Genomic DNA, 23,297 nt, shown 5'->3' on the forward strand with positions numbered 1-23,297 from the left:
GATGGAAGTCATGGGTGATATGAACTGAGCACTAGTCATTCACAAAATATGGGCCTCCTGGCGTTGGTAAACTAGTTCACACATGGAATGGGCTAAAAATTCTTCATAATCTCCAACAGGGTTCGAGGAATGTGCATAATATGCACATTTTTTGCAATCAATTTCTGCTAATATATGCATTGTTTTGGTACACCTTATTTGGTTGAAGAAAAGCGTTGCAAAATTCAGAGCACAGTCATACCTCGGGTTACAGCCGCTTCAGGTTGCGTCTTTTGGGTTGTGGACCCCCGAAACCTGGAAGTACCAGAATGGGTTACTTCTGGGTTTCGGCGGTTGCACATGCGCAGAAGCGCTGAATTGCAACCCACGCGTGCACAGATGCAGGTTGAGAACACTGTGGGTTGCAAACGTGCATCCTGCTCGGATCACGTTTGCAACCCGAGCATCTACTGTAGTACAAATTTTGAAGGATAGCTATGTTTTGCTTGGCATATTGTTTTGCAAAGTGCAAATTAGGTTTGCATTAAAAATGTGAGTTGGCCTGAATGGTGCCCTTGTGCTCAGGTCCTCCTTGGAGGTTTCCCTTTGAGGCACCTGGTTGGCCACTGTGAGAACAAGAAGCTGGACCAGATGGGCCATTGGCCTGATCCAGCTGCAGGGCTTTTCTTATGGAGGTCTATTCTGATAGCAGAACCTCCAGGCCTAAGGGCAGTCTACCTCTGAATACCAGATGATGGGGAACAGAAACTGAAGAGTTGCTGTCTTGCTTGTGGGCTTTCTATGGGGGGCATCTGATTGTCCACTGTGTCAACAGGATGCTGGACTAATTGGGCTCTTCGTATGTTCTAATGAATTTCTGCTCCTTCTGGGTGCGGTGTGAAGAAGAAGAAATGGCCAGGTGCCCCAAACTGTGTTGAAAACAACGGTGTTGTGCCTGTAGTGAAGACAGAAGGATAATGGAAATATAATGATATTTCAGATGAAATATTTATGATGTGCAAAAGAGCTTTCTCTCTCTCTTTTTGCTGACGTGACTCATGAACTTTTCAGCACTCTACAGCCCATTAGGCGCTTGATGTAATTTTCATACCAGGAGAGAAAAGCAGCTTCTGGGGGAGGCCTCCCCTTCTTCTCTCACCCTAAATCACCTCCTTTGTGAAGGCAGGAAAGTAAATCCATGCCTCCTGGCCACCTGCATTGCATAATCCACGGCAGGCACCACACCAGTGTAAAGGCTGGAATTCCTGGGGTCTAAATAAAGCTGCCTCGTGAGAGGGGCAGCCAGGTGAGATGTTCCCCTACACAGATGAGAGAATCCCTCTGAGACAGTGTGCAAACCAGAGGTGCTGCAGCCATCTTTTGCCCAAAGTAGTGCCTTGTAGCACAGGTTATATATAACAAATAAATGAAATGAATCAACCCCAAATAATCAAAACTGCAGCAAAACCCAATTGCAAAATTTGGAAAAGGGGGGAGGGTGTCAGCTGACTGGGATCTGCAGCTAGGCTCAAGAGCATTGGTCTGGGTCAGTTTGCTGCAAATGAAGGATGTAACAAATGCTCCCTTCCCCCTTTTCTGGTTCCTTGCAAAGGGCTTTTAGTGCAGATGGAAACAGCAGCTGGGCTCAATTCTTGTTACTGCAATGCACCCCCTCACCCAAAATGATTTAAGCAGTGTCTGAGGCAGCAAATCTAATTATTACCCACACTTTCCATCTTTCCACTGGTCGTCTGAGGCAAAAGGAAAAGTCTGCACCAGTGAATATTTAACAACAGGCTGGTGCTTAAGATAATCTCTTCCTGCTGCTTAAAGACAGCACCAACAATTTCATGGTTGGCCTTGACAGGTGTGAGTTCTCCCTGGCTCTGCACCACACACACACACAAATGTGGGGCGGGGGGGGGGGGGAGGCAAATTTCTGCCCCAACTACCTCCTCCTGATTCCCAAGGGCTCTTCCTGTTCTGCCACACCACCATTGAATTTTGCTATATGGAGAAGTAGAACCTGTTGCAAACCTGCAGGGGAGCAAATTGTGATAGCTGAAAAGGCTGGAAGGAGGGTGGCATGCCAAAAGTTTCATGGAATCAGAATTGCAAAATCCTTGGGTACCCCCAAGGATCGTCTAGTCCAGGCATGTCCAAAGTCTGTTTTGGGGGCCTAATCTGGCCTGCTGGCCGATTTAATATGGCCCCCGTGGCAGTAAATGTCCTGGGGTAAAATTGTAAAAAAAAGCTCAACAACTTTGGTCGGCCCTCACGCATGTTCACCTCATCAGATCTGGCCCTCTTTGAAAAAAGTTGGGGCACCCTTGGTCTAGTCGAACCCGTAGCCATCAAATCTGTGCTTAAAAGCCTCCAAAGACAGGAGAGTCTACCACTTTCCATGGGAGTCCCCCTCAAGTGTCAAACAGCTTTCCCTGTAAATGTACCTGCCCTGGAGGTGTGACTTAGGTCAGCTGAGTTTTAAAATGCAGACCAAATTATTTTTTCCTCCATCCCTGTATAGTAGAAAGAGTCAGTGTATTGGGTGGGGTGGGGATTGGGGAATTTCTGGAGGGGACAGAGACTAAAAGGCTTAGGTAGATGCTGTATATGCACAGTCCAGCAGATAATTCTGTAGCATTGGAAGCAGGGAGGCCAGATCTCACTCCAGAATTAAAACCTGTTGAGGATGTGCTTTGATATCTGCAGAAGGATGTCATCGGCAACACCCTAAGAAATCCTCTCTCCTCCACTCTTGCATATTTATGCCTCACAGCACAGGGATGCTAATGTGTTCCCTAACCCCCCGCCCTGCTTTGAATATACAATTTCAATCTTGACAGTCTCTTAAAAATAGATTTGACACAAGTGATAAAAAAGACGTTCAGAATTGATTTCAAGAGATGCTGCTGATTCCTTCCCCCCACTCCGCTCAAACCCACTTTAATATTGCAGATTATTTGAAAACTTGTTGAGAATGAATGGCAGAGAAAGCAGATGAAAAGGAGACATCAGAGAGAAGAAGTCAAGCTTGGTGCAGTAAGGCACTTTCTGCTAGACCTTCTGCTAGATTGGTTTTCTTTGCTGAGCAGCTTCATCAAGTCATGAGCACCCACATCAGGCTACACCCCTAATCAACAGTACACATGAAAAGGACCTCTTAGTAGACCACAAGCTTCACACGAGTCAACAGTGTGATGCAGCAACAACAGCAACAAAAAAGCTAATGCTATTCTAGGCTGCATCAACAGACGTCTAGTGCCAAGGTCAGGGGAAGTAATGGTCCCACTCTATCCCTCCTTGGTCAGACCACACCTGGAGTTCTGTATCCAGTTTTGGGCACCACAATTTAAGAAGGATATTGTCAAACTGGAACATGTGCAGAGGAGGGTGGCCAAGATGATCAAGTATCTGGAAACCAGGCGATAGGAGGAGCTGGCTTTGTTTAGCATGGAAAAGAGGAGACTGATGGATCAGGCTAAAGACTCCCTCCTCTGGCAACCTGCTTAGAATCTTGCTTAATTAGTTGCCATTAATTTGATTTTAATTGATTTTTATAATGAAATATTTTTAGAATGTGTGAATATCTGATTGTTTGATTGTTGATTGTTGTTAGCCGCCCTGAGCCCAGCTTCGGCTGGGGAGGGCGGGATATAAATAAAATTTATTATTATTATTATATATCCTCTCCGAGTACTTAAATCAATTCCTACATTCCCTAGCCTCTTTTTGCTTCCTTCTAAAAATATTAGACAATGCTACCCAGATGATTAGAAAGTTGATAAGAGTTTTGATCTATTTTTACTCTATTGTTATTTTTACTTTTCAGAAGTTTAACATGACTGCTATATTTTCTTAGTGATAATTGTTTTATCTTTTTTGTAAATTGCTTTGAGGTTTGTTTGTTTGTTGTTGTTGTTTAAAAAAACAACAACCCCATCAAGCACTGTGTAAATCTTATGGGGAAAAAATGACTTTCTCAGATTTGACACTTTCTTAACTGATTTCTACTTTCAGCGCCTTTCCACTCCTTGTTCATCTCACTTGAGAAGAGAGAGAGAAAAAGCAGAACAAAAACCCACCCAAAAAACTGGAAGGGGGAGCGCTAAAAAGCTACTCTGCTTAATAGGTGTAAATATTTCACCAGCAATTAATTAAAGATGAGGGCCATGTTTTGCCTGCTAAGAGGGGCTTTTGGGGGATATGAATTATACACAGCCCTCCTCTGCAAAAGCCTTTCCCCCTCTGCTTGAATGTTTCTTGCAGTTTGCTCTGAGAGCAAATCCCCCAACATCTTTGAGCATTCATTTAAACACATACACATACACACACCTTTTACTTCTGTGTAACTTTTGGAGAGGCAGTGCCGTGCAGTTGTTACAGTGCTGGATTAGGACCTGGGAGATCAGGATTCAAATCCCTATTCAGCCATGAAGCTTGCTGGGTGTGACATTGAAGGCTAGCCATTGCCTCGCAGTCTAGCCTATTCCAAAGGGTTATTGTGGGTATTAAATGAGAACTTGGACCTGGGAGAGGATAGTACCTGTACCAATGGCTGTGTAAAGGGTTGCCACATGGAAGATGGAGCAAGCTTGTTTTCTCCTGCTCCAAAGGTTAGGACCCAAACTAATGGATTCAAGTTAGAAGAAAGGCTTAATATCAGGAAGAACTTTCTGAGTGTAAGAGCTGTTTGACAGTGGAACGGATTCCCTGGCAAGGTGGTGGACTTCCCTTTGTTGCAGGTCTTTAACCAGAGGTTGGATGGCCATCTGTCATGGATGCTTTAGCTGAGCAGGGGGTTGGATAAGATGAACCTTGAAGTCCCTCCCAACCCTATAATTCTATGACTCTATGACCAGGGTTCAAATCCCCCACCTGGTCACAAATCTGACTGGTTGTGACTAATATAGGTCAAGTCATTCCAGTGGCTTGAGCGGTGAGAAAGCTGTTCAGCAGGTCTACTGTGAAGAGCTCTAACATTGCAACTACTACTACTACGACGACGACGACGAAGTAATTACATGTGACAAAAGACTTTAAAGAAAGAGAGATTCTTTTTATGAGCCAGGAGGAGAAAGGAGAATAAGAGAATTCTCAGTTCTGCAGAGATCAAAGATGCTTTGTCAACATTTAATAGCATCCTTCTCTTGGGTACCATGGAAACCAGCCTCTTGTTGTTTAAATTATGAATGATATAAGGGAAATCCATGTTTCATAATAACTCAGACCATTCCAAAAAAGAAATGGGGAAAAAAATCTTTGAAATGAAGGTTTACTTTCCTTTTAGGAATCTGAGGAGGATGTGTGAGGATACCTACAGGCTGGAATATTGTTTAGCAGTATTGTTTTGTTGGGATCAGTATTTAATATTGCTTTTTTAAAAAATAAATTCTTAGACGTTATTGTGGCCTCCGTGGGAATTGTTTAATTTTGTGGCATATTTTGAAATGTTTTTATTTATTGCTTATGACTACTTTTGTTATATTTTAGTAAATAGGTGAATATTTTCATGTTGTAAGTGGCCTTGAACATAGTTTACAAATAAACAGTGATGATGGTTGGGATCTGCACATGTGCGGGGGTGGGGAGACCTAGATGTTTATTTCCACACCACAGCCTAAAAGCACCCTCCAGCTTATCTCAGGATTGAAGCCTCATTTCAGTTCTAAGATGGAGAGGGGACACACATACTCTGAGCAGCCCCAGACATGCAGATGCTGGCTTAGTATGCGGGAAATAATAATAATAATAATAATAATAATAAATTTTATTTATATCCCGCCCTCCCCAGCCGAAGCCGGGCTCAGGGCGGCTAACAACAATCAACAATCAAACAATCAGATATTCACACATTCTAAAAATATTACATTATAAAAATCAATTAAAATCAAATTAATGGCAACTAATTAAGCAAGATTCTGTGCAGGTTGCCAGAGGAGGGAGTCAGACTGCGCCCTGACCAAAGGCCTGGTGGAACAACTCTGTCTTGCAGGCCCTGCGGAAGGATGTCAGGTCCCGCAGGGCCCTAGTCTCTTGTGACAGAGCGTTCCACCAGATTGGAGCCGCAGCCGAGAAGGCCCTGGCTCTAGTTGAGGCCAGCCTAACCTCTCTGAGGCCTGGGACCTTGAGGATGTTAGTATTTGCAGACCGTAGGTTTCTCTGTGGGGCATACCAGGAGAGGCGGTCCCGTAGGTACGAGGGTCCTAGGCCGTATAGGGCTTTAAAGGTTAAAACCAGCACCTTAAACCTGATCCTGTACTCCACCGGGAGCCAGTGCAGCTGGTGTAGTACCGGTTGAATGTGATCTCGCAGCGAAGACCCCATAAGGAGTCTCGCCGCGGCATTCTGCACCCGCTGGAGTTTCTGGGTCAGTCTTAAGGGCAGCCCCACGTAGAGCGAGTTACAATAATCCAGTCTGGAGGTGACCGTTGCATGGATCACAGTGGCTAGGTCAGGGCGAGAGAGATAAGGGGCCAACTGCTTAGCTTGGCGGAGATGAAAAAATGCCGCCTTTGTTATAGCTGTAATCTGCGCCTCCATAGAGAGGGAGGTATCGAAGATTACACCCAAACTCTTAACGGACGGTGCTGGCACTAATTGCACCCCCGCAAGAGATGGGAGTTGCCCCCTCAATCCCATATCATCCCGCCCCAGCCAGAGGACCTCTGTCTTCGAAGGATTTAACTTCAACCGGCTCCCACGTAACCATCCAGCCACAGCTTCCAGACATCTCGCCAGTGTATCGGGGGCCGAGTCAGGATGGCCATCCATCAACAGATAGAGTTGGGTGTCATCGGCATACTGATGGCAACCCAGCCCAAAACTCCGGACAAGCTGGGCGAGGGGGCGCATAAAGATGTTAAAAAGCATCGGGGAGAGAATCGCACCCTGAGGCACTCCACACACCAAGGAGTGGCGCGATGATAATTCCCCCCCGAGCGCCACCCTCTGTCCCCGACCAGAGAGAAACGAGCGCAGCCATTGAAGGACTGTGCCCTGGATCCCCACGTCGGCAAGGCGGTGGTCCAGGAGTTCGTGATCGACCATATCGAAGGCTGCTGACAGATCTAGAAGAATCAGCAGCCCCGACCCGCCTCGATCCAGCTGCCTACGGAGATCATCTGTTAGGGCGACCAGAGCCGTCTCGGTCCCATGACCAGCACGGAAGCCGGACTGGAATGGATCCAGAGCAGATGTTTCATCCAGAAACCTACCAAGCTGTTCAGCAACCGCTCTCTCAATCACCTTACCCAGGAATGGAAGATTCGAGACTGGGCGGTAATTGGATAGATCTAAGGGATCTAATGATGTTTTCTTTAAGAGCGGACGCACCACTGCCTCCTTCAGTTCCCCTGGGAATATCCCGGTGCCAAGGGACAAATTGATGATATCCCCCAGGGGGGCCCGCACCTCGTCTGGACACGCTCTAATCAGCCATGACGGGCACGGGTCAAGAGGACAGGTGGTGGGCTTTCCAGCTTGGAGGAGTCTGTCCACATCGGCTGGAGATATCCGGTCAAAATGGTCCAATACTGGACCCGAGGACAGTCGAGGGGCCTCCAGTTCCTTTATTGTATCCAAATTGGCAGGGAGGTCATGGCGGAGCAACAGGACCTTCTCCGCAAAAAAGCTCGCAAATGCCTCACAGCTGTGTGTCAGATTGTTATTTAAATTTGGCTGTCCTTCAAGGGACGTTAAAGACCGAATTATACTAAATAATTGCGCCGGGCGAGAGCTAGCGGATGCAATGGAGGCCGAGAAGTAAGACTTCTTAGCGGCCTTCACAGCCATCTCATAGGTTTTCATAAAAGCCCTATAAGATGTTCTTGAGGCTCCGTCACGGGCACCCCGCCATACTCGCTCTAGCCGTCTGAGGTCCCGCTTCATTTTCCGAAGCTCCTCGGTAAACCAGGGAGCCCGGTTTCTGCGGGGACGCAGAGGGCGCTTAGGTGCGATCTCATCGATGGCTGCCAGGAGCTGGGTATTCCAGCCCTCAACAAGCTCAGTCAATGAGTCGCCAGGGAGAGCAAGGTCCCGCAAGGCTTGACGGAATCTATCAGGGTCCATCAGCCTCTGCGGGCGAGCCCAAATCGGCTCGCCACCTAAGCAGGGTGGGGGTGGAAAGTTAATCCTGGCTTTCAGAGCGTAGTGATCAGACCATGGCACCTTCATCGAAGGAGACATGATCACATCTATACCGGCACCAAAGATCAAATCCAGCGTGTGGCCTGCTTGATGTGTGGGGCCCGAAACAAACTGGGAGAGCCCTAGTGTCGCCATGGAAGACACCAGGTCCAGAGCCTGTGAGGAAGGAGCGGCATCAGCATGGAAGTTGAAGTCTCCCAATACCAATAGGTTAGGGAACTCCAAGGCCCAGCCGGCCACCACCTCCAGCAGGCCTGACAGGGTGGCTGCTGGTGCGCTAGGTGGCCGGTACACCAGCCAGACAGCCAAGCTCTCCTCGGAGCCCCACACTAGGCCAACACATTCAATGCCGGGGATCGATGGCGATGGTAGAGCCCTGAAAGAACAATCTTCCCGGATTAATAATGCCACCCCTCCCCCCCGGCCCACAGTCCGTGACTGGTGGAGGACAGAGAAACCCGGGGGCGCCATCTCTCGTAAGGTAACAGTTACCCCTTCGCGCACCCAGGTCTCCGTCACACAAGCCAGGTCGACCCCCTGCGAGGTAAAGAAATCTCGCAGGGTGGCGGTTTTGTTGCCTATAGACCTGGCATTGCACAACACCAGTGAAGGAGGTGAGTAATCCTTGCTCACCCTACCCTCGTCTCTCGGGATGGGGCGCAGATTGGAAGGGGTACGAGCATATCCGTATCTCGATCCCCTTCGCTTATAACATCTGCCCCCACCGCCATACCTCCCTTGCCCCTCCACGGTAGCAATCCCAAGCCTCATAGTAACCTCCATTTACAAAATAGAAAAACAAAACAACCAAAAACAATTGTGCCCAAACAAAAACCAATCCCCACCCCACTCAATATCCCACCCCAAAACAGAACAAGATAGAACAAAACAAGAATACATAGATAAAAACCACCATTCATGGTGGTACAACAAAATAAGCAATAAAAACACGTTTAAAACACATTAAAATATATAAAACATCTTTAGCATTTGCTGCAGCAGCACCGTCCTTAAAGCTATCAGGGAGGTGAGCCTGGGCCCCGCCCCCTAGGCCAGATGGAGTTAGCCTAAGGAGGGAGAGGCCTTACACTCCAAGCACTCACGATGCAGCAGCAGCAATGTCCCTGGCCTCAATGAGGCCTCTTAAAGCCGTGGCGAAGGTGAGCCTGGGCCCCGCCCCCTAGGCCAGGTAGAATTAGCCCGAGGAGGGAGAGGCCTTACACTCCAAGCACTCACGATGCAGCAGCAGCAATGTCCCTGGCCTCAGTGAGGCCTCTTAAAGCCGTGGCGAAGGTGAGCCTGGGCCCCGCCCCCTAGGCCAGGTAGAATTAGCCCGAGGAGGGAGAGGCCTTACACTCCAAGCACTCACGATGCAGCAGCAGCAATGTCCCTGGCCTCAGTGAGGCCTCTTAAAGCCGTGGCGAAGGTGAGCCTGGGCCCCGCCCCCTAGGCCAGGTAGAATTAGCCCGAGGAGGGAGAGGCCTTACACTCCAAGCACTCACGATGCAGCAGCAGCAATGTCCCTGGCCTCAATGAGGCCTCTTAAAGCCGTGGCGAAGGTGAGCCTGGGCCCCGCCCCCTAGGCCAGGTAGAATTAGCCCGAGGAGGGAGAGGCCTTACACTCCAAGCACTCACGATGCAGCAGCAGCAATGTCCCTGGCCTCAATGAGGCCTCTTAAAGCCGTGGCGAAGGTGAGCCTGGGCCCCGCCCCCTAGGCCAGATGGAGTTGGCCTGAGGAGGGAGAGGCCTTACACTCCAAGCACTCACGATGCAGCAGCAGCAATGTCCCCGGCCTCAATGAGGCCTCTTAAAGCCGTGGCGAAGGTGAGCCTGGGCCCCGCCCCCTAGGCCAGATGGAGTTGGCCTGAGGAGGGAGAGGCCTTACACTCCAAGCACTCACGATGCAGCAGAAATAGTTTCCTGCATGCAGTTCAGCTTCCTTAAATTGCATGGTGGATAAAAACAAGTTTCTAGACCTCATGGTTGCAAGGGGGAAAAGGCTTAGGAACAGTTCCATGCCTTGCCAAGCTGTGCCTCACTCCTTTCCCCAAATGCAAATGTCTTTCAATGGGGGAGGGTGCAGCCGCCAGCAAGTTGCAGCTGCACCCCCAGGTCAAGCCTGACCCAGGGCAGAAGAGAGAGAGGGGCTGAGGTGGAGCCCCTCTCCAACACTGGGATCCAGCATGTGAGGGAGCTGCCAGCCGCAGCGTGGAAGCTGTGGCCTCCAGTGGGTAAGTGTGCTGCCCCCCAGCATGCGTGCACACACATACCAGGCGGCAGGCGGGAACACTAAACAGCTGACCATAACCCTATGGAACTGCCTGCCTATTGAAATCACTGAACTATTTTTGGTGCATGCTAAAAACCATTTTTGTTTAGGCAAGCCTAACCAGACATTCAAAATCCTGGTGTATTTTTAGTTTATTACTGGTTTTAATTTTTTTAATGTTTTCATTGTTTTTACTAACAATCCAATTGCTCTATTCTTTCTGTAAACTGCTTGGAGGTTTTCTATAACCAAGTGGAACACAAATTTTATGAAATAATTAATAAGCCCCAGCTGTCAAAATCAATTTTTATTTCAATGACTTCTTGGCAAATAATACCTTCTTTGCCACAAAAGCCTTTTCATGTGTTTCCCTTGCTTTGCATTAAAAACAGAACCAAACCAAAATTCTGCACGGGCTTCTATCCTCCTCTCATGATGGGTGAAAGATGCTTGCAGTTCCTCTTGTTATGAGCCAAAATGATTTTTGCCTTTGCTTGTCCCACATCCCAAAACCTTCCCGCACTTTACAGGGTAGGGAGGAACCATATCCACCAGTTTCATTGTGCATCATTGATGTGTGCATTATTTATACTAGATTGTATCAAAGGCATGTATAGGAAGGAGGGGACAGAATCCTACTCTACGCAGAAGTTCACACGCACACAAATTTCAGTTTCCTTTCTTCTCGTGAGCAAATTCTAAATTATTCACCATTTGGCTTGACAGGGGTTGCTCCCCCAGCTCCAGAAAACATCTGAAGAGTCCTGCTGGATCAGGCGAATAGCCCATCTAGTCCAGCCTCCTTTTCATACTGGCCAACTTGCAGGCAAGAGACCTGCAAGCGGGACCTGGTCTGCAAGCATCTTTCATCCATTATGAAAGGGTAGCAGCTGGTATTATTTGCCAGTAAGGCCTTGAAAGAAAAACTGACATTGAGAGCTATTTTCGGGGATTAACTTTTTCACAAAGAGACGGGGAAGCAGGGTAGGGCATTTTAATGTTTCCCCAAAATCCAGGCACATTCTGAAAAATGGGAGAAAAAAGATGCTCAAAAATAAGAGAGCTGGGTTTCATTCCCTACTTATTTAATAAAAATTGCACAACTCTGGATTGTGGAAAACCTCAAAGCATCTTACAAAAGGAATAGAATAGGATTATTAATAAAAACAATAAAAACATTCAAATAAATGAAAAACACACCAGCATTCTGAATATCTAGGCAGGCTTACCTAAACAAAAAGGTGCCAAAAAGAGTCCAGTGAAGGCACCTGTCTGATATCAATAGACAGGGAGTTCCAAAGATTAGGCTTTCTTGGTACTCGGGAGACTAAACATCAGGAAGAACTTTCTGGCAGTAAGAGCTGTTTGATAGTGGAATGGACTCCCTTGGAAAGTGGTGGACTCTCCTTCATTGGAGGTTTCTAAGCAGAAGTTGGATGGCCTCTGTCATGGATGCTTTAGTGGAGATTTCTGCATTGTAGGGGTTTGGGCTGAATTATCCTCGGGGGTCCCTTCCAACTCTACAATTCTATGATATTCCCAACATCAGATCCGGCCCTCATGATTAATACAGTATATGCATTTTCTTTTTAAATGCACCCTTTCCCTTTTAAAAAGCACTTTGGGGGAGTTGGAGAAGTGCAAATTTAGAAGAATAGTTTGTTCTTTTCCTCATTCCAGAGGAATTTTGCTCAATCCCAGGGTTCTCATACTATGGCCACCCCAAATCTGAGCTGTGAACCGTGTATAACCCCATTATTATCAGAGTTCTCCCCTCACTCTCTGCAAAGAAAAATAATAATTCTGTGGCAGGAATAAAATAATGCAGATTAGGCTGCTGTTTTATTATTTAACATGATTTATTCCCTTCAGTTTTCAGTATGTCATATAGAGTAGAATCAAAAAACCATAAAATCGTAGAGTTGGAAGGGACCCCAAGTTTCCAACCCCCTGGAATGCAAGATGTATTTTGAGTCTACTCTAAGGTGCGCTTCCAACCCCTGTATCCAGAATCTAATTCAACCTCTTGGATTTTTGATACCGAGGTAAAGTGTAATATAGATTTGTAACCATAATATATTTCATTTGTGAGGAAATGTTACGTTTGTGGTCTGCTAAGCTTGTGGTCTATTAAGACCCCTATATCTTTTTCACATGTGTTCCCCAACATATTTATTTCCTTCGGTGGAAGGACCACGAGCCACAAAGTCTCGGAAGCAGCTGCAAAGCACCATCCACACTGAGGTATCCTAGCATGACAATTGCAATGAATAAGTCATGAGTTTCTTTCCTGCCAAGTGTAGTGAATTCGCCATCCTTTTTAAATGTAAGATTCCCAGCTCCATCTCTCTTTCCCATCTGATTGCAGGGAGGTCACTGTAGGTTTGGGGGTCAGTACTAAGCAGGAAGTGAGCTGAACAAACCCAGTTTTTATCCAGACAATACGGAAGTGTTTGGGGTGTTAGGAGAGGGCTAGCACCTCCCAGCTTGATTTGAAGGTTCTGGAAACTGTCTCTTGGTAGAGGTTTGATGAGAAGATCAGCAGTCATCTCTTTTGTGTGGTATATTGGGGTGCATGGGATGTTAGAGGTTGGGTTGAACCTCTCATGAGGAACCCATAGTGCTCCTTCAGGGGTAATTTGGCCCCCACCCTGCACTCACCTCTCACCTGTGGCTCCTAGAAGCTGACAGCATGCGACAGTGGCCATACCGTGGGAAACGGCTTTGACTGGCTGGCTAAACCAGGTGAGGATAGCTGATACATCTCAAACTTCAGTGAATTAGGGACTTACCCTGCATGTGAAGACAGGCATGCAGCTGGAGTGGATGAGACCAGTAGTGTGTCCAGTGGTCAATAAGGCATTTCTGGAGAGGGGCAGATGGGGCTCATCTACCTGGGAAGGGAGCCCATCTAGGAGAAGGAAAACTCTGATCCTAAACCTCCAGTGCCTTGTGAGCTATCTTTGGGAGAAGAAAAGGCTAATCCTACACAAATCCAGAGTCGCTAAAAGAGTTGAAGTGCCCCTTGTTTGCCTCCTTTTGGTAACTCCTGCAGCCAAGCTAGTGCCAAATGTATTGCTTTGCTTTGAACCACGAGACTGACAGGGCCTCCATACACACTGACCAGGCTTGTGGCCCAGGAAGGTGACTTGGGTGCTGTTAACACAGCTGTCTTCACCCCTAGAGGTGCACTCCATTATCTCTGAAGACCGATGGATGCCAAGCTTCTAAACCTCATGCATTGGTTACTTCAAGACTGGATTACTGCAATATGCAGTCTGTGCACTCCGGAAGCCTCCGTTAGTGCAGAGTGCTGCAGCATGATTGCTGACACTAGTGAGGCCTTGTCAGCATATAGCATCTGTGCCCAGACACCTGCATTGGTTACCAATCTGCTCCTGAGTCAAGTTTGTTGTTGTTGCTGGCATCCCTGCCTGTTGATATCAGACAGGCAGCTTCCCTGTCTTCGTTTCAGTACCTGCTAAAAACATTCTTGTTTAGACAAGCCTACCCATATGTTTGGAAAGTTGATGTAAATTTTAATCTTTTTTTGTGTTTCTATTGTTACTTTAACTTCTTGAAAGTTTAAAATTATTGTTGTTAATCTTTCTTATTGATAATCTTATTGTATGCTCCTCAACACTTCAGTGGCAGATGTGGCTAGGAGGACTCAGCTTTGGCTAATATTCTCACTGTGCTATTCCTGGAGAAAATGGATCAGGCAGCCATTGTGGGTGCCTTGGTCATATACTGAAGCTCGTGCTACATGGATATTCAGAAACTGCAGCTGGTGCAGAATAATGCTCCCAAGCTGGAAGCCCAGAAAATAATACAAATCATAACAAACTGCTCATAACAAACTCTCATTGAGCTTCTGTTTCCCTAGGTGAATATTTAAAACAGAGCATGGTTTACAACTCTTCTGACCTACCAAGAAAAGGACGTTGCAAGAGAGCTTGCCATCCCAATATGTAAGCAGCATTTTAATTCCGAGTCCCTCGGATCCCCAAAGCAACTGAACCTTTACGACCTTTGGTGTGGTGGGCATTGTTGGGAGGGAGGTTAATAAAAATTGTTATAATTCATTGAGGCAAGCTCTGTATAGAGCTGGAGCACTGAAATGCTATTGGAAATATACACATTCATTCATTCATTTGTTTCTCCATGGAGCTCAGAGTTGTGTACGTGGTTCTCCCTCCTTGTTTAAGCCCACAACCCCCCTGCGAGGTAGGTTAGGCTAAGAGGCAGCAACTGGCCCCCAAGGTGAGCTTCAGGACCAGGTGGGGATTTGAAGCCTGGTCTCCCATGTCCTAATCCAACAGTTTAGCCATTCCAGCTCATGGGCTCTACTGGTTTTGGGGGGGGGGGCTCACTCTCTGCCACCAGGAACCTCAAGCCCCAAACAGGATTTTATCTCAACCTGATTTCATCACAATGAGTTTTAAAACTTCCCCTTTAAGTCTTGCACATCCGTGCCCAGAAGCACCAAAGGGAGCTACAAAAAATGGAAGGAAATATATTTTAATGCATGTATCCATCCATGCATATGCTAAAGGCAGGAATGGATCCCCAGAGAAAGTTGAAGTCAGTTTTTTTTTTGGTGTTTCTTTAAAAAAAACCACCTTGGCTACATGCCTAATTTAAAAGCTGATCTGTTATGAAGCAGGAAGAGACTGGTAAGCTCTAGCAGGGTGATAATGCTTGGTTTTGGTATGATAAAGAGACAGAACAATCCTCAAAGCCTGTCTGGAGAATTTGCTAGGGCTCTGTGCAGGCTGCAGCTGGGTAGGAGTGCAGAAAGTGGGACATGGGGCAGAATTAAAGGTAAGAGCATCAAAGGAGTCCCGCTGCTGGGCCAGGCCAGTGGCCCATCTAGTCTAGCAGTACTGGTGGACTTTGGCATCTCAAATTTCAGTGGCACCCTGTGCAATGCCAAAATCCACACCCCCACCCCACAGTGGTCAATGCCTCATTAGCTATAGTAACTAATTGGCATCCTGGCATTCAAGGGCAATAAAAACATGAGAAGAGCCTGCTGGATCAGGCCATTGCCCTACCTAGTCCAGCATCTTGTCATCACAGTGGTTCATCAGATGCCCCAGCGAGGGGAAGCTCATGAGCAGGAGCTGAGCGCAGCAGCAGCATCACTCTCCCAAGCAATTCCCAGCAACTGGCATTCAGAGCTAGACGGCCTCTGATGGATGTAGACCAGGTGTACCCTGCTTTCTTAAAAGACAATTTCTGAAAGCCATATTGTTCAGACAGTCCTTTAGAACATGACTTCCCCCCCTTATTTTTAACCCACCAATATTTACTGATTTATTACTGATGTTTTTAACGATGCTTTAATTTGATGCTTTGTCTTTATTGATGCTTGGCTGGTTTTATTATTACTTTGTATACTGTGTGCTGCCTTGATATACTTTTTGTGAAAGCGTGATCTATAAATTCTTCAGTAAATAAACAAAATGAATCTCACTGATGCCTTCTTGCTCTCCTTTTAGAACAACTTAAAATGATTAAAATCATCACTGAAAGTCATCACGGGAGTGAGCTGACTATCTCTTAATTTCCCACTCTGCCTTTGCAAATTTGCTAGAGGGTGACATCCATCACCATTGTTTAATCATTTCATGTTAATTACTATTTTACATGATTATGAGAAAAGCCATCTATGCTTGCTGGGTACTTTGAAATTTCATCCCTCTGATGGCAGCGGTTTGGGGATTATACCCTCGGAAAGGCTGGTGGTGAGGGTGAAATTAACAAATGAAATCTGGAGAGAGAGAGAGAGAGAGGAGATGGATGGATTAATATTGTTAATTTCCAAATGTTACTGGAGGAACTGGAAGGGAGAAAGGGAACCATTTACAACACTACCAACAACAATGGTTTAGGATGTACTGGTATGTGATCAGTAGTTCTCCAGCTCTGCTATAAAAAAACCTTCCTATAAGTCACATTATAAGAACTGACTATGATGGATAACCCTCCTGCAATCCTAGCTGGTAATGATTCAGAGTAGAGCTCTGAATAAATACGGTATTGCCACTATTCTTGAATGATTCATAAATGAATGAGAGATCAGCTGTCTGCAGTAGTGAGGAAAGCCATATGCTCATGCTAGAGCAGGGGTCAGCAACCTTTTTCAGCAGGGGGCTGGTCCACCATCCCTCAGACCATGTGGTGGGCCAGACTATATTTTGGAGGGGGGAAATGAACGAATTTCTATGACCCACAAATAACCCAGAGATGCCTTTTAAGTAAAAGCACACATTCTATTAATGTAAAAACACCAGGCAGGCCCCACAAATAACCCAGAGATGCCTTTTAAATAAAAGCACACATTCTACTCATGCAAACACACCAGACAGGCCCCACAAATAACCCAGAGATGCATTTTAAATAAAAGGACACATTCTACTCATGCAAACACACCAGGCAGGCCCCACAAATAACCCAGAGATGCATTTTAAATAAAAGCACACATTCTACTTGTGTAAAAACACGCTACTTTCTGGGCCGTCCATGGGCCGGATTAAGAAGGCGATTGGGCCACATCCGGCCCACGGGCCTTGGTTGCCTACCCCTGTGCTAGAGATTTGGGGCATGGAAAGGTGGGGTGTCATCTTGTCCTTTGCCCCAGAAAGGAAAATGTCCAGTCAGTTTCTGTATGTGAAAAGTGGGGGCGGGGAGCTATCTCTGCTTTTGCGCTAGGTGGCAAAATATTTTGGGCCAGCCTGTGGCATTGGCTTTCATGGGCTGCAAGCCTCCTTCCTCAGAATTTGTCTAATCCACTGTTAAAAAGGTCATATGTGGAAGAATGGCTTGGAAATGTGTGCATAAGGCTCTGGCTTCTGTTAAACACGCTGCTGAAGGACCTCTGGCAGTTTCCACACACACAGCAGGCCAAAAGGGACTCTGGCAATGACAATAAATTAATGGCTTTATTTTGGGGATGCTGGTTGGCTCATAGGGGGCATCTGTAGGGGCTAGCCATAAACAAAGCCTTGGAAGACAAGCTCTCCTCTCCTGCTGGACCTATGAGGCCACTGCCAGCACATTAGCAGAAGTAATATGTTAATCTCTCCCGTTGCCACTCCAAGGGAATTGTGAGCTTCTAGCATCAGTTACTGGAAAGAGAAAGAGGATACGTATAATTAAAATACCTAATACCTAAATGAGGAAAGACAAATTCTGGGCTGTAATTAGCTGGGTGGCCTTTCCCCCGCTTCTCCTTTTTTTGAAGCTGCAACCAGTTCAGTTACCTGCCTTAGTTTGCTTTGAAAGAGGCCTGGACTAATTTATGGAGGAGGAGAAAGCTATTGATGGCTACTAGCCACGATGGCTCTGCCTCTGCCTCCACAGTTGGATGCAGCAATGCTTCTGAATACCAGTGTCTGGAAACTACAGAAAGGGAGAAGGCTCTTGTGCTCAGATCGTGCTTGAGGGCTTCACATTGTAAGAAGAGGAAGTGGGACTAAACTGGGCTATTGGCCTCAGAGTTGGTGGCCATCACCACCTCCCGTGAGAGTTTCATAGTTTCTGTGCTGTATGACTCTGCCCTGAATCAATCCAACATTCACTGGATGTCTATGAATTCCAGTTTTCTAAATGGGGGGGGGGGGGGAAATCCCCCTTGTTCTCCCAGTGGTCAACCAGATACCCTCATGGGAAGCCCGAAAGCAGAAACCAAACACAACAGCAACTCTCCCTTGCTGTGGCTTCCAGCAAACTGGCATTCAGAACTATGCTGCCTCTGGAAACCTAGCCAGGAGCGATCAAATGAATCCCATCACCTGTTCTGTTCTCCTTTTCATATGCTATCCACTTGGCAACCAAGTCCCCTTGTTTCCCTTTTCTCTCCCAACAGGAAGACAAGCGGGCTCTTTAATGCTCACCACCAGATGGACATTCTCTCCAAATGCAAGATTCTTGGCATGGGGTGGCATAGCAGACCTTTGATGGCTTTGATGTAAAGCTCTGAAGTGTGCCAGGACACTTCATAAAATGCCACAGCCAGAGATAACTTTGGGCAAATGAAAGGCAGACTTTCCCTCTCTCCAACCCAGCTAGGCTTTCCAAGAGGCTGGTTTTGCTCCAGGTTTTATGAACTCATTTGAATGCAGAGATCAGGACCTGTCAGTTTTCTGTACAGTTTTACAATGGTGCTTGTATGTGAAATTAAGAAGACAAATTTCTGAAGGAGAGGCCTGTCAATGACTGCTCACCACGATGGCTGTGCTCTGCCTCCACAGTCAGGGGCAGTGAATACCCTTCTCAATACTGGTTGCTGGAAGCCACAGGAGGGAACAGGGATCTTGGGCTCAAATCCTGCTGTTGGGTTTTCCATTGGGACTGCTGTTCAGCTGCTGCGTAAACAGGATGCTGGACTAGGTGGGCCATTGGCCTGATCCAGCAGGCTCTTATGTTCTTGAAATGTTGAGCCCCGAAACACTATATGCTACCTTATTTTTAAAAATCTCTTAATTCTGTTTTATCCAACCATATACACATCTGGATGCTTGTGTTCCATGTGCTACTTATTTTGTTTCTTTCATGCCAGTCGTTGAGCATAATAATAACGGTCTGGGATAAAAAAACACCTTACATTCTTATGTTATTTGGTTTTTGCTGTTGTTTTTCAAAACAACAACACCACCAGCTTCTGGCTTAGGGGGCATTATTTCATTATATATCTGCATGATATTGTTATATGTTGAAACAATTTAATAAAAATTACGGTAAGGTAAAATAAAATAAAGATTTGATTTGCACTTGATTTGGATGCGATGTGCCACTTTGCAGCAGCTTTCTAGAGGATGTGAGCAACAAGCTTATAGCCCATGCTGGACCCTCCCTGTTGTTCTTTCCTGTGAACAGCAATAAAATAAAATAATGTGTATGTGTTTGTGTGTATTTTGCTGGCCAGATTTCTCTTTCCAGCTGGTGCCAGTATAACAGAAACAAGACTGAGATCAACACAGCTACTTAGGCACTTTTATTGGCCCTCTGCATGATGGGAATCAAATAATAGGCTATAAAGGAGGCATAATAAAGCCCTTCTGTAGCTTTCCATAGCTTCTCGCCGGAGCTCTGTAATAGACTTTCTCCCTTACCCCCGCCAGTGCCCTTCTCATGGAAACTCCGCCTGCTGCCCCCTGCAGTCTTGTAACACAGGCCACATTTGTCCTTGAGACTCGATAAACATTACCCTCTGGTGTTAGCCTTCCGCTTGGCTTACATGCTTGGAAAACATCTTTCTGTTGCAGAGTGTGGAATGAGCAAATGGGATTAACTGGCCACTTTTCTGAGGTCAGCGGAATTGGTGGGTCCCAGTAGATTTATGTGGAAATGTCGGCTTCTGAGAAACACACATTATCTTTTAAAATCATTTGGAGTCTATGTTTCGTGTATGTATGTGTGGCTTAACGTGCCCAGCTCTGAATTGTGCTGATTTCCAGAGGGTCACAGTTTTCTTGTTAGATCTTCTGGAAGCAAAGCAGGGATTGCATTTGCTGTCTGGATATTATTAGTTATGGCACGGTCCTGTCCCCTACCCCACAATATTATTTCTGGTGTGGTGGTGCAAGGATGAAGAACCTAAGGTCTGGGGGTCCTCTAGCTGACCCTCCAGATGTCTCCAAGGCCAATCACCCCCCCCCAAAAGAACTGCACCCTTCACCATCCCTGGTTTGCATTCCTTCTGTTTTCACCTGGCTGGCATGTGTCCTAGATCTGTGGTGTAGTGATTAGAGTGTCAGACTAGGACCTGGGAGGCCAGGGTTCAGGTCCCCTCCACTTAGCCATGAATCTCATTGGGTGACCTTAGGCCAGTTGCTCACTCTTAGCCTAACCTACATCACAGGATTGTTGTGAGGATTAAATGAGGTCTAGGACCTGGGAGACCAGGGTTCAAATCTCCCCGCTTTTGGGAATTAGAGGGACTGAACTACCCAAACTGTACAGAAACTTATTCATGTATGCTACTACAGTGGCAAGAATGTTACTTGCCAAAAAATGGAAAGAAGAAGAAGTACCAGCAAAAGAAGAATGGATATAAAAACCTCTGGAATATGCAGGAATGGCAAAACGTAATGGAAAAATAAGAAAGGCAACAAACTTTTTACAAAAGAATGGAAATGGTTTATTGAATGCTTACAAACCAATTGTAAACAGATAAGAACATTGGCAGGATTACTGTAACAACCTGCAGTTTTGTAAGAGTATATATTTAAAGAAGATGAATAAATGAATAAATTAAGGTAATTTGGATATGCAGAAAATATTAAAAATAAATTTAAGGAACCGCAGAAAGAGGTGTAAGGAAGTCAAGTTCTGAAATATTAAAATGACTGTAAAATTATTGAAATGTATAAACCTGAAAATTATAAATAAAACCAAAAACCAAAAACCAATCCTCACTCAGCTGTCAAGCTCATTGGGTGGTATTGGGCCCATCACTCACACTCGGCCTAGCCTACTTCACAGGGCTGTTGGGATTTAATGAGGAAGGCGAGAACTATGTACACCACTCTGAGCTCTTTGGAGAAAAAGGTGGGATATAAATGTAGCAAGTAAGCAAACAGTCAAATTCTGGCAGTGTCTCTTGCCTGCCTGAATGGAGAACAGAGAAAGAGAATCAGGGGTGTGTTTAGAAACTACTCTACAGAGATAAAAATGTACATTTGTTGTTGCACCAATTTTTGCCTCTGGCCCCACCCTCCGTCACCATGTGGCCCTTAGTTGGCTTTGGTCTGTCTCAGGAGACAGTGGAAGAGTACTCCTTTGAGATGAAGCCAGACTACTGAAGAGTTACAGCAGCTGCCGAGGCTGTAGAGACTAATACAGAAGAGATGTGTTTTGTTTGTGGGATTTGATTAGATGCTAGGAGAGGATATATTTATTATCCTTTTTCCCTTGCATATGTGAGTTCAGCAGAGTGCCATCCCTTTGCAGCTTAAAGGGAAGCTTAGATCAGCTAGTTTTAGCCTTTTAGTATAAGTAACCCAGGCTGCTTTAAGGCAGACTGGATTTCCCTGGTATTTCCCCCCTTTCTCCCCCTTAAAATAAGAAGCACACAAAAACAGGCTTGTGAAAGGTAAAAATAACATTTACTTGCTCAGAATACGTCTTGAAGAATAACAGGTACAGTAACTTGGTACAGGCAGGCTTAAAATGGTAATTAAGTTATTAAGACATACTAAGCCTGGCTCAAAATGCTGGAGCTCAGAGATGCAGATGTTGTTACGTTGCAGACATTGTGAAAAAATAAGGAAGAGAGTGTGACCAGGCAGGGTGGAGCATATATAGCTACGCCCTCTTCCTGCAGGGCAACAGGAAATGATCTCACAGAGTTTTCTCGAGCAAATTTCCACAAAAGCTCTGTAAACCTCTTTTGGAAGTGGTGGTGCAGAAAGCTTTCAAGAAATTAGAAGGTGGATTTTTGGCACAGCACAGGGGGTTGGATACAGTGGTACCTCTGGGATCTATTCACAACATGAAAAGAGCGCAACCTGAAACGCCATATCTGCGCAGGTGTGTGGCACGATTTGGTGCTCGTGCGCATGCATGAAGCGCGATTTAGCACTTCTGCGCATGCGCAAGCAGTGAAACCCGGAAGTAACCCTTTCAGGTACTTCCGGGTCGTCACTAGACGTAACCTGAAAGAACATAACATGAAGCAAGCGTAACATGAGGTATGACTATACACTGATTAATGCGGGGAGGGAAAGATGGACAGTGTAATGGCAGTGAAACAGTGTCACATGCAATTCATCTATTGGTGTAGCAGGTGGAGCCTGGAAGACGAGAGAAATTTCATGTGAAATGTGGTGTGTCAAAGAGCCACCCTAGACCAACTCTCTCTCTCTCCCCCCTCCACCCCCACCATACACATCACAAACACCCATTATCGAAAGCAACAAATAAATGTGCATCTGGTACTATGAGTTTTTCTCACCACTGTGGAAAAGAGCCTGTAACCATGGTGATGTTGTTTCTCACCTCCCACTCGCCCCGCCTCTGGATAGACAGAATGTGGCTAGTCAACTGCCTACAGAATTTATTAGCTCCCCAAAGTGGTCCAAAATGAAGAAGGGAACTCAGTTGCATTTGACCTGCATCAGCATGAAGTCTCCAATCATTTTATGCATTAAAAAAATTGAAAATAAATCAGAAGATGTCAAACTATTGGGGGATGCCAATGCTGTTTTGTGAGTGTGGGTTGAAGTTAAAGTTCAGGAGGGTTATACAGTGGTACCTCGGGTTAAGAACTTAATTCGTTCCGGAGGTCTGTTCTTAACCTGAAACTGTTCTCAAACTGAGGTACCACTTTAGCTAATGGGGCCTCCTGCTGGCGCCGCCACACAATTTCTGCTCTCATCCTGAAGCAAAGTTCTTAACCCGAGGTACTATTTCTGGGTTAGTGGAGTCTGTAACCTGAAGCATCTGTAACCTGAAGCGTCTGTAACCCGAGGTACCACTGTAATAGGATTTCTGGTTTCCCCATCGCCACAGACTAACCTCCAGCTTAATTCTGTAAAGAGCTGCTAGCCATGGAAACTTGCTTGGTCTCATTCCATTATGGATTTCTTTCCAGACCAGTCTAGTTTTCCAGTTTGCACGCGCACACACAATATTCTTCTAATTATTCTGCCTGCTTTTCCCTCTGATCCCACTCCACCCCACCACTGGCATCTGGCCCTGAGATCCTTTAAATGAAGAGGCTTTTCTTATAAAAGGTAGATCTAGCAAGAGCAATAGAGCCACAACTCTTATTTAAGGCTCAGTCTGAGGCCTACTTGTGCTGCAACAACATCTGAGCATTGTTCTCAGAGACTCTCCAGCTTGGACCCTGTACTGTTGTACTGTTGTTCAGCTGTCCAGTGTACTGTACTG

At 46.0% G+C, this 23,297-nt stretch overlaps 1 long non-coding RNA gene across 2 annotated transcripts in view; it reads left to right on the top strand.

The window, feature by feature from the left end:
• LOC309333646 overlaps positions 1-23,297 on the top strand; it is a 222,008-nt gene that overhangs the window by 40,182 nt on the left and 158,529 nt on the right. The window lies entirely within an intron of this gene.

This window comes from Podarcis erhardii (genome assembly GCF_964252035.2).
Source record: "Podarcis erhardii genome assembly, chromosome: Z".
NCBI classification, from domain to species: domain Eukaryota; kingdom Metazoa; phylum Chordata; class Lepidosauria; order Squamata; family Lacertidae; genus Podarcis; species Podarcis erhardii.